Raw genomic sequence first — 13351 nt, forward strand, 5'->3', positions numbered from 1 at the left:
TACGGACCGTAAGCACCTCCATACGGTCCGTAAGGACCTTGTGTGCTGGCAGCAAGTTTCAGCAATTGGCAGAACAGGCCCCTGAAGCCCCAAACTTGATTTTTAAGCATTTTTGGCACGTTTAAACCCTGTTAACCCCATTTTAAGGCTCTAAAATGAAGTTAAAGTATAGGGAACTTAAAATGTGCTCAAAAATATCTCGGATGTCGGCTCGTTTGGTCGTACAATTGCGTTGTTCGGTTAATTACGACGGGAGTCGTAACGAACGCAAAAACGATCCAAATTGCGCGACGAATGGATTTTTATTATGCCAAACACTAAAACATAATATTTTAATGCTTACATAAATATTTGGATGTCCGGATGTATTCAGAACGTAAGATATGCGCGAAAATGCAAACTTGTGCACTTTTTGACGCTTTTAGTCCCTATTGATCAATAAAGTTTATTTTAGCATACCGAACCCCTCAAAGCCTATTTCTAAGCTATGTAAGGGTTATTTAGGGTATGTTTAACTTATGATCAGGTTCCGGAGTGTTCGTTACTATTCAAATCGGTATAGTTTCGCAGTTTTGACATAAAGAGTCCCTGCGATCGAACAAGGTTGATTTTAACACACCGAACCATCCAAAACTTATTTCTAAGTTATTTGGAGGTTATTTAAGGTATGTTAAGCCTATTTCACTATTCCGGAGTGTTTGTTGCATTAAACTGGTTATATTTACGCATTAGTGCGCGTATAACCTTCCAGAAAGCGATTTAGAGCTTGAAATTGGAATCGAATCGAATTGTAAAATCACCAAACACAAATACACACAAAATAACACCAAAACACATATAATAACACCAAAGCACATTGTTTTATTAATAATCAACATTGTTTTTCATCGTACAGAGATTACAGAGCACAGTTGTCACAGTCTCCCCTACTTCAGGAAATTTCGTCCCGAAATTTTTAATTAGAGGAAACTTGTGAAAACAAATGTGGATATTTGGTCATCATCTGGTCCTTACGTTCCCAAGTAAATTCTGGGCCACGTTTGGACTCCCAATGAACTTTAACCAAATGAATTCGTTTGTCCTTCAACTGCTTGAATGTACGGTCCACTATCTCCACGGGTTTCTCGACAAAGTGCATCGTATCGTCGATTCGGATCTCGTCGAGAGGTATGTGAAGATCAGCGTCAGCTAAACACTTTCGCAGATTGGACACATGAAAAGTCGGATGAATATTTCCAAGCTCTGAAGGCAGCTCTAGTCGATAGGCAACCTTCCCAATTCTTTCCACGATCTTGAATGGTCCCACATATCGAGGTGCAAGTTTTCCTTTCTTTCCAAATCTCACGACTCCTTTCCAAGGTGAAACCTTGAGCAGGACACGATCTCCGACTCGAAATTCTAAGGGCTTGCGTCGCATATCCGCATAACTCTTTTGACGGCTTCTAGCTGTCACAAGATTATCGCGAATTTTCTTGATTTTATCTGTTGTTTCTAGAACGAGCTCAGGTCCAGTAAGCTGAGCTTCACCAGTCTCGTTCCAACAGACAGGTGAACGACATTTTTGACCGTAGAGAGCTTCGAATGGTGCCATATTGATGCTAGCATGATAACTATTGTTGTAAGAGAACTCGATCATTGGCAGATGAGAATCCCAATTACCACCAAAGTCTATCACGCATGCTCTAAGCATATCCTCCAAAGTTTGAATCGTCCTTTCAGATTGACCATCTGTTCGGGGATGATAAGCAGTGCTTTGATTTAGTTGGGTTCCCATAGCAGATTGCATGGTCTTCCAAAAATGAGATGAAAATCGAGCATCACGATCGGAAATGATATCCAAAGGAACACCATGTCGTGAAACAATCTCATCAACATAAATCTTTGCAAGTTTATCAGCAGATAGGTCCTCACGAATCGGGAGAAAATGAGCTGATTTCGTTAATCGATCGATAAAAACCCAAATAGCATCATGACCTTTAGATGTACGCGGTAACTTAGTGATGAGATCCATCGCAAGGCTCTCCCACTTCCAAACCAGTATCTCTGGTTGTACAAGCAAACCAGAAGGTCGTTGATGTTCAGCCTTGACTTTGAGACAAGTTAGGCATTTCGATACATACAAGGCAACATCTTTCTTCATACCAGGCCACCAGAACTTAGTACGAAGATCCTTGTACATCTTATCAGCACCAGGATGGATAGAATACCGAGACTTGTGAGATTCGTCCATAACTAGGGCGCGAAGATCATCTTGTTTCGGGACCCACAAACGATCCTTGAAATAAAGCAAACCATCGCCTTTTGCTTCGAGTTTAAGCTTAAGCTGATGTGGTAATTCCATACCCATCAAATTTTGTGAGACACAAGATTGCTGAGCTTGAAAAACACGAGTTTGAATATCGGATAGTGTTTGAACAGAATGAAGCTTGACTCGCTCTTTTCGACTAAGAGCATCGGCCACGACATTCGCCTTACCAGGATGGTAGCGAATCTCGCAATCGTAATCGTTCAAGAGTTCAACCCAACGTCGTTGCCTCATTTTCAGCTCTTTCTGATTAAGAATATGCTGGAGACTTTTGTGGTCTGTGAAAACCACACACTTCGTTCCATAGAGGTAATGTCTCCAGATTTTAAGCGCGAACACCACAGCTCCTAACTCAAGATCATGAGTCGTATAGTTCTTCTCGTGGATTTTCAGCTGTTTAGATGCATATGCTATAACCTTACCTCGTTGCATGAGGACGCAACCAAGGCCTAAGTTGGACGCATCGCAATAGACAACGAAATCATCGCTTCCCTCGGGCAGAGATAGAACAGGAGCATTACATAACTTTCGCTTCAGTGTTTGGAACGCTTCTTCTTGTTTGGGTCCCCACTCAAAAGGCTTATTCTTCTGAGTCAAAGCAGTGAGTGGAACCGCAATTTTCGAGAAATTTGAAGTGAATCGATGATAATAACCAGCAAGACCAAAAAAAGATCGAATCTCTGTAGGCGTCGTTGGTGTACTCCAATCCTTAATAGCAACAATCTTGGACGGATCCACATGAATACCCTGCTTGTTGACTATATGACCCAGAAACTGAACTTCTTTAAGCCAGAATTCACACTTGGAGAATTTAGCGAAAAGTTGTTCCTTCTTAAGGAGTTCCAACGTTAAGCGAAGGTGTTGCTCGTGATCGGCTCGAGTCTTCGAATAGATGAGAATATCATCGATGAACACAATAATGAACTTGTTTAAATAGGGTTTACAGACCCTATTCATTAAGTCCATAAAGATAGCTGGAGCATTCGTCAAGCCGAAAGGCATGACTGTGAACTCGTAATGCCCATATCTCGTGCGGAAAGCAGTTTTGGGAATATCTTCTTCGAAAACACGAAGTTGATGATACCGGGAACGCAGATCGATCTTAGAAAAACATGAAGCACCTTGCAGCTGGTCAAAGAGATCATCAATTCGAGGTAGGGGATATCGATTCTTGATGGTAAGCTTGTTAAGCTCACGATAATCGATACACATTCGAAAAGACCCATCTTTCTTTTTCACGAAGAGGACAGGAGCTCCCCAAGGTGAAAAGCTCGGACGAATGAATCCTTTATCAGATAACTCATGAAACTGCTTCGATAACTCTTGCATCTCTGAAGGTGCAAGACGATAAGGTGCTTTCGCAATCGGGTTAGCATTGGGTACAAGGTCGATATGAAACTCAACTTGACGAACTGGAGGCAAACCAGGCAGTTCATTAGGAAACACCTCTGGATAATCCCGAACAATCGGAATATCCTGAATACTCTTGCGCTTGTCTTTCTCCTCGGTGACATGTGCTAGAAAAGCAACATATCCTTTTCGCAAATACCTTTGGGCTTCCATACATGACATAAGCTTCAATCCACCTGAAGGCTTCTCGCCACGAATCTCCAGAATATCGCCAGAAGACAAAGGAATACGAACAATCTTATCGAAACAAACCACCTCAGCGTGGTGTTTGGTTAACCAATCCATTCCAACGATAATGTCGAAGCTCCCAAGTTGCATTGGCGTGAGGTCAATAGGAAAAAGATGGTTATCAAGGTTCAACTGACAATCACGAATAACAGAGTCGAGGACAAGAGGTTTACCAGTAGCAACTTCGACAGACAAGGGTTTCCTCAATTTAGTTCTAGGTATCGCAAGCAAAGGCTCAAAAGATAACGAAACAAAACTTTTATCGGCACCAGAATCAAAAAGAATAGATGCGGGTCGATTGTTGACAAGAAACGTACCATTGACAACCTCGTTGTCAGTCCTCACTTCGTTTGCATTCAAATTGTATGCTCGCCCTCGAGCAGGATTCACGTTGGCGTTGACGTTCACATTAGCATTTGCCAGCTTCGGACAGTTGTTGCGGAAGTGACCAAACTCTCCACAATTAAAACATGAACCTGGTGGGAATCTAGCAGCATTCCCTTGTGCCGGAGCTTGAACCTGGGCAACCTGATTTTGTCCTGAACGACAAACATTGGCTAAATGCCCAAGTCTACCACACGTCGTGCATTGCTTACAAGCTTGTTGTGCAACATGATGACCGTTGCAGCGAGCACAATGAGGTGCGGTACCGGCATACGCCTTTTTCGCAGGAGGTTGAGCTGGTGTGTTCTGTTCAGTCTGTGTCGTAACAGCAAAGTTCTGTGCACCCTTTCGCTTCCTTGATTTCTTCGACGACTCACCTTCTTTACCTTTACCCTTCTTCTTGTCTTTCGCAGAATCAGACGATTTCTTCTTGTCACCCTTGCGAGTGAGTTTACCCTTTCTGACTTGGGATTCAGTCAGGGTAGCAGATAACTCGATCGCTTGACGAAGGGTAGTGGGTTTAACAGCGGTCACAATATCCAGCATAGACTCGGGTAGACCATCGATATATCTTTCGATTGCTTTGTCTGGTGGGGTAACCATGGTGGGACACAATAGATTGAGTTCCTCAAAGCGATCCGTGTACGCACGGTGCTCAGCCCCATCTTGTTTTAAATCGTCAAACTCTCGTTCCAAAGCTCGAATCTCGTGACGGGGACAGAACTCTCTCATCATGAGAGCCCGAAGCTCATCCCATGTTTGTGCCAACGCCACTTCGGCACCCCTATCGCGCATAATACCATTCCACCAGGTAAGCGCTCGCTTCTCAAACACGCTTGAGGCAAATCCAACCTTACGTGCATTCGGACACTGCACATGCCTAAATGTGTTCTCAATACTCTCGAACCAATGTAGGAGCGCAATTGCTCCTTGTGACCCAGAAAACTTTAGAGGTTTAGCAGAATTGAAGTTCTTGAAATTACACTGCGCATTGTTGTTGTTGTTATTGTTGTATATCTCATGAACTTGAGTTACAACACCGGGAAGCACAGCAGCCACTTGCTGAGAGACTAGGGCTGCGATTTCTTCAATGGTGAAGGACTGTGCTTCACGTCGTGGAGGCATTGTCTAACAAGGAAATATGAGAAACGAGTAAGGTTGATAAAAAGCAAAAGATGTATCGACAAAACACAAGGAAGGCGATCATTTGTCCATTACCTTGAACAAACAAACGACACGCAGTGACTAATCAAAGTAAATGAATCAAAATAATGCATCGCGAAGACATGCTCGCCTATAAGTGACCACTCACCCCAAGAGTTCCCAGGTAAGAGTGACTGGTCCGATTATGTGGATTTGTACGAACACTCTAGCCTTAGACAGAAAACTCAGGGTACAGGCATTCACTCTTCCAGTTTGCACGTGTTCACATTATTTTAACCCAAACTTTGACGAGATTTTGAAAATTCAAAAGGCACTAAGCCAAAAATGAATCAACTGGAAGGGTTCAAAACCATATAACAGAGGGTTCAAAACCTAGTAATCAATCATCCTAGAACAGATGATTAATTTTTGAAGCAGATTCAGATTTGTGTTCTTGTTGTGGTTATCACGTAAGGATAGGTGACGGTTTTGTTTTACAATCTAAACACAAGTAAACTTGTGTTAGGGTCCTAAAGTTATAGTCTAGGTCAAAGCATTACTAATAACCTAATTCCCTATAACCACTGGCTCTGATACCAACTTTCTTCTGTCACACCCCGACCACGTAGGACAACAAACCGTGGCGGAAACGTCGGGGAGTGTTGTAACAGAAGCTATCGTTTCACAACCATGGATACAAAAGTGTTTCGTTTTATTGATATAATTAAGCATTAACATTGTCTTAACACAGAATAAACAAGTTTTACATTGTCTATCACTATTATTATGTCACTAAGGCCTCGTCCAGATCCTATGTGACGCATGCATCCTAGTAATCAATCAAGCATCAACACCTGAAACATATGTAAAAACTTAGTCAGCAAAGAAATGCTGGCGAGTACATAGGTTTTATAGGAGTGTCGAATTCATGGCTAGTTTAAGTGTTGCAATACTTTATTAAAAACTTTGTTTTGAAAAGAGTATAATATTGCAACTTAATTAACCAACTCAAATCAAGCGGGTTATAGTTTATAAAACCTCGTAGCCATGATTCTTAACCCAAAAACATTTGCTTTAGAAAACCAACTTGTAAAACATCTTGTAAAAACTCGTTAAAAACTCGTATAGTTTATATCTCTTAGAAAAACATCGTTGTGAGACATCGTTTCAAATTCGTTTACCCAAGTGAACTAAATAACGCCACGATATGTAATATGATGAAATCACTTATATATAAGAAGTACCAACGGCGTATCTACCATGTTTTCACCACATTACCCCCGTCTCCTTATCTAAACACTTAACCAAAAACCAATCGTTTATCGAAATCGTTTAACATCGTTTCCAAATCGTTCCCAAACCGTTTACTCGTTCCCAAATCCTTTCCAATCGTTCCCAATCGTTTACTCATTTCCAAATCGTTTAAATCGTTATCGTTTTAATTGTGAAAAACTTATATATGGTCGTCTCGTTAACAACATTCAAACCTTTGTGACTCGTCCATCGTTCAACTCGTTCTCGTATTAACAAACCACCAAAGGGTAAGTTAACAAACATCAGATTCAGTCGCTACCCACAACCCCCACACATAACCATGGGTGTAGTAAAGTAACGGGATTTGTCAGATCCTATGGTACCATAACCTAATACTGGTCGGCTTGATCAATGCTAATGAATGTGATTCGTTATGTAACTACAACCAACAAGTTCGTTAACTTTATCGAAATCGTTCTTAGTTTAGTAAAAAAATCGTTTTAATCGTTTTCGAAATCCTCGTTTAAACTTTGAAAACATTTCGTACATATGAATCACCCCAAAACATTTAAAAACAGTAAAATAGGGGAACTATGTACTCACATGTAGTGCAAAGTATCCTTGATCAAATAGAACTTCAACAACTCGAGCAAACCAGAGAAATCAAGTAGCTCCTAGTAATCGAACCACTTGTCAAACCATAGACGCCTACGGACAGAATGAGGTCTTGTAAACCAAATGAGTGTTGGAACTCATGTGATATGGTTTAACAAAGCCTACATCCTAAATCGGAACCTAACTTAAGTGCTTTCGACCCAGCGCGACCCATTAAGGTAGCTTATGCTACTTTAACGCGTCGTGCACGCAAAAGCGCGTTCGAGACGTCTAACTGGTCCTATGACATGTATTATATGCCCATACATGTTTAATTATGTTACATAATCAGTTACGTGTCAAAAGTTTAAGTTACATATGCTTAATTACCAATTATGTATGAAAAGGTTATTTTGGTAATTTACCAAGGGCACATAAACTACTTATCATGCGACTAATCAAACCTAAGTGACCATAAGGTATAACCCCGGAAGGTTATTCCCTACACTACTATGGTCACTAAACGTGTTTGGTCGGATCCTAATGATCGACCAAACGGGTCGTGTTCGAAAGTCTAAGCGGGTGTTTAGTCCGCTTGACTTACGACTCTACATAAGCACTAAACTAACAAGTGACGAGCTAAACATGTCGAAACATGTTTAGTTAAGTTAGAAAACAAGTTTTGATATCAAAACAAACGGTTTTGATATCCTAGAGTAGTTTGGTTACAAAATACGCGAGAAAACGCATTTTGGCCGAAACTACGACTCATCACTGAGCCTAGATAACGTGGTAATCAGTAGGTATAGTCACTAGGGACTAATACCAACGTGATTACGCTCACGTTATGAAGTTCAAACGTGTGACAACTCGGACTTTAGACTTGCTTTGATGTAACGTTACGTGCTTATGAGAATTGAATTATATGGTTTTAAATGAATGTTTGTTTATGTGCTTTATGTGTGTATGTATGTTATGTGTTGCACGAGCCCAAACTACACACTTAAACCCGATTGCATTGATTATAACCGGTCACACAAGCCCTTTGGGCCACACCTTGTTCACGGACCCTTAGAAGTAACCGGATGGGCTCGGCCCACTCCCCCACTCGCAACACAAAACCGGGACTAGGGGTTTGTTTTTATTGCTTTTGCAAAACACAAACACACACACCCTAAACTCTCTCCTTCTCTCTCGGAATCGCCTCTCTCTCGGAACCGGAGACCACACCTTTGAAGTTCTCGGCTCCATCTTTTGTTTTACATCTCGGTTAGCATCAACCTCTTGATTACGTGTTTATATGTTTTGTTAGTAGTCGGATTTACATAATTATTGTGATGATCGGATATATGAATGTATGATGCATCAGCTAGTATGTATTGTTTAATCGGTTATGTTGATATGATTCCTGAATGCGTGATCTAGCCTAGTCGGATGTGATACTTGTAATCGGCCATGTGCTTACGTTAAATTGAAATTGCCTGTCTAAAAACCGAAGGAACATATATGATCGGCTGTTTAGTATTGTTAAAAATCGGATTAATTGATTTACCCCGGCTATATGGTTGTATGAATGGTTATGATTCTGCTCATATGATAAGATGTGTGTTCTTGAATATTACATGAACAGTTTGAATGTGGTTGAATTAGGAATTGTAACTGATTTGATCTATTTCTGAAACTATTGATTATGATTGCTGAAATCACGGATTAGTTGTTATGGTTATTTAAGGAATTCAGGAAATCAGTTACACGCGTGATTGCGACTTGGATTTGCGAGTCGAAACCCACAGTCTCGACTCGAGACCACACAGCAACATCAGCCGAAACCATGGTTGCGAGTCTTGTTGCGACTCGTAACCAGTCCATGACAAGCCGAGACCATGGTTGCGAGTCCCGTTGCGACTCGTAACCAGACCATGATGAGCCGAAATCACCCGTTGCGACTCGTAACCAACGGTAGCGACTCGTAACTCTCTGTTGCGACTCGAGATCGCCGGTTGCGACTCGAGACCACCCTTGCACGTACACTGTTTTGGGCTCTCACTGTCACGGGCCCAATCTTATGACTGTTATGTTATTGGACTGCTTATCTGTTGGGCCGATATGTTATTTGGGCTGTTTATCATTCGGACTTAGATATTTGAATCACACAAGTGGTGTTTGTGACATGTTGACTGTTTACGTGCATGAGTGTATACCATGATTCTATACGTGTATTACCTCAGTCAAAACCAGACTTGCATAATAACCATGATAGGACGTGGTTGACCATTTACTTGCTACCTGTACTCTTTGTGTATCTGCCGAGCAAACCAAGGTGAGTTCACACAGCCAAGGCATGGGATTCCCGGGTTGGGAATTGGGTTGGATATGTTGACATTGAAGAAGTTACTCGTACTTACGCATTCACTAGACTATAGACCATCGTCCTCAGGTTAGTCAGGACACGTTACGTAAAGCCTACGTAACCCAGTATAATTGCCATTTGTCTCCCGGGTCGGGAGGACACGTTACGTAAAGCCTACGTAACCCAATACCATCTACTGGCTTCCGGGTCGGAAGGCCACGCTGCGTAAAGCCTACGTAGCCCCCACGCGTACCATGTCCTCGGGGAAGGGCACGTCACGTAAAGCCTACGTGACCGTGTACGTTTTCCTGTTCTCGGTAAAGAAGAACACATGGTCGGAAGTTAGTCTAGTAAGTACTATTAATGAGAAGCCCTCATTAGCCAGGATAAACATGGGAAGCCCCCACCAGTAATAAGAACACAAGGGTTGGGAAGCCCCCACCTTTAGTACACACTAGTATGGGAAGCCCCCACTAGTTATATTTATGCACTATGTTATGAACTTACTTTCTGTGAACTCGCTCAACTAGTTTGTTGATTATTTGCTGCATGCCTTGCAGGACCTTAGGTATATTATGGAGCTTGCACAGGGAGGAGCAGGTCGTTGTGGGATACGGATCATGAACTTTATCTGAACTTATAACTATTTTGAGATTACATACTATGCTTCCGCTACTTAAACGATGTTTGGTTTTGAAACATCAATCATGTCATGATGAGTTACATTAATTACTTTTATTATTAAATGCTATGTTTGATATGATTGATGGCTTGATCCTGGTCAGTCACGCTCCCAAGCGGTGGTACTCCGCGGGTGGATTTTGGGGGTGTGACAGATTGGTATCAGAGCCATTGGTTATAGAGAACTTGGTTTTAATATGGGAAAATGTTTTTATTAAAACCGGACTATAACCAGAACAGTGCTCTCAACGATCCACAACGACGCTTCGCTCCACGTGCAAGACTCGACATCCTAGGTAATAAGGTTATGTTTATTGCCTGTTTGTTAGAACTGCTTAGAACTTTGCTCGCATTACGTTTAGATACACATAATACTATAGCATGAGAATCCCTACGTGCTTACACTTTTCTGTCATCGCCCTATTCGCGAACCATTCTTACCTATGCTATTTGTTACAATGAAGATCATGTCTGGACGAATCAACATGACACAAGCCCAGCTAGAGGCTCTCGTTCAAGCTCAAGTTGCTGCGGCAGTTGCAGCAGCTCAAGCAGGTAGTATATCCTGCAGTATAGGCACACACTAGGATCTTCAGATCCTACATTAACACTCGTATTTAACTTCGTCCTATTCGTACACAATAGGTCAACACACGCAGCAGCCTGTCTGCACTTTCAAGAACTTCATGGACTGTCGTCCAAATTCCTTCAGCGGCACAGAGGGGGCAGTGGGACTCCTCCATTGGTTTGAAAAGCTAGAATCAGTATTCGAAATGTGCGAGTGCCCTGAGGCTCGCAAGGTCAAGTTTGCCACCGGCACCTTGGAAGGAATAGCATTGACTTGGTGGAACGCCCAAGTTCAAATCTTAGGGTTGGCAGCAGCTAACGCCACCCCATGGAACGATTTCAAGGAACTCATCAAGCGTGAGTATTGTACGCGTGAAGATATTCACAAGCTGGAAGACGAGTTGTATAATCTGAAAATGGTTGGATCAGAGATCGAAGCGTATACTAAACGGTCGAATGAGCTGGCCGTTCTGTGTCCAACTATGGTGGACCCTCCATACAAGCGCATTGAGATGTATCTCAAGGGATTGGCGCCAGAAATTCAGAGCCTCGTGACGTCGGCTAATCTCGATAACATCCAGGAAATTCAGCGCCTCGCTCATCGCATCACCGATCAGGCAGTGGATCAGAATAAACTGCCCAAGCGTGTTAGTGCTACTGCTAACGTCACCACCTCAGTTACTCTTGCTACATCTGGTGACAGTAAAAGAAAGTGGGATGGAGATTCCAGCAGAGGCTCAGCATCCGTTCAGTCTCAAGCTCAGCAACAGAAGACTGACCATTACCAGAGTCCTAGTCAGCAATCCTCTGGTAGTCACAGACAGAGGAGATATCAGGGTAGTCAACCTAGGTGCCACAACTGCAACAGGCATCACCACGGCCCGTGTAACAAGGGTCGTTGTCAAAGGTATCTTAAGATGGGTCACGAGGCCAAAGACTGTAGGAGTCCACGGCCTGCGAACCAGAATCAGCAGCCTCAGCAACCAGCTCCACAGAAGCAGCAGCAGCAACAGCAGCCACAGCGTGGAAACCGGGGATGTTTCCAGTGTGGGGCTGAAGGTCACTTCAAACGCGATTGCCCTCAATTGAACCAGAACCAGAATCGCAACAACAACAACAACCAGGGCAACGGCAACAACAACGGCGAGAACAACAACAATAATGGCAACGAGGCAAGAGGTCGAGCTTTCGTTTTGGGAAGAGGAGACGCAGTGAACGATCCCAACGTTGTTATGGGTAAGTTTCTCCTCGACAATATTTACGTTACTGTTTTGTTTGATTCGGGTGCGGATACAAGCTATATGTCTGTGAAAATGTGTCAACTGCTAAAACGTGCACCAACACTTTTACCCACCAAACATGTAGTAGAGTTAGCTAGTGGTAAAAGTCTAGGAGCCACGCACGTAGTTCAAGGTTGTAATCTTATCCTAGCTGGTCAAGCTTTCTCTATCGATCTCATTCCCATAGTTTTGGGTAGCTTCGACGTCGTGATTGGGATGGATTGGTTATCCCAACACCAGGCAGAAATTTTATGCAGCGAGAAGATTATTCGCATTCCTCGTTCGGGTCAGGAACCTCTCGTAGTTCAAGGCGACAAGAGTGGTGCTGTGGTTGGCATCATCTCATTCTTGAAGGCTCAGAAATGCTTACGAAAGGGGCACACTGCCATTCTGGCACTCGTTACAGACGCATCAGCAAAGGAAAAGAAATTGGAGGATATTCCAATTGTACGTGATTACCCTCAGGTGTTTCCTGAAGACTTACCTGGCTTACCGCCTCATCGTCAGGTCGAATTCCAAATCGAGCTCGCTCCAGGAGCAGCACCCATAGCTCGCGCACCATATCGTCTAGCTCCATCGGAATTGGAGGAATTGTCAAAGCAACTGCAGGAACTCTTGGAAAAGGGTTTCATTCGTCCAAGCTCTTCGCCTTGGGGAGCTCCAGTTCTTTTCGTGAAAAAGAAAGACGGTACGTTCAGGATGTGCATCGACTACCGTGAACTCAACAAGGTGACGGTGAAGAACCGTTATCCTCTTCCGCGCATCGACGACTTATTCGACCAGTTGCAAGGGTCGTGTTACTATTCGAAGATAGACTTAAGGTCAGGGTATCATCAGCTGAGAGTCCGGGATGAGGACGTCTCCAAGACAGCCTTCAGAACTCGTTACGGTCACTACGAGTTTCTCGTCATGCCATTCGGGTTAACGAACGCGCCTGCTGTATTTATGGATCTTATGAACAGGGTGTGCAAACCCTATCTCGACAAGTTCGTCATAGTATTCATCGACGACATCCTGATTTACTCCAAGAGTCAGGAGGAACACGAGCAACACCTACGCCTTATTCTGGAACTCCTTCGGAAGGAACAGCTGTACGCTAAGCTTTCTAAATGCGACTTCTGGCTTCGCGAAGTCCATTTTCTAGGCCACGTAGTG

The sequence above is a fragment of the Helianthus annuus genome, chromosome 11, assembly GCF_002127325.2.
Source record: "Helianthus annuus cultivar XRQ/B chromosome 11, HanXRQr2.0-SUNRISE, whole genome shotgun sequence".
Lineage (NCBI taxonomy): Eukaryota > Viridiplantae > Streptophyta > Magnoliopsida > Asterales > Asteraceae > Helianthus > Helianthus annuus.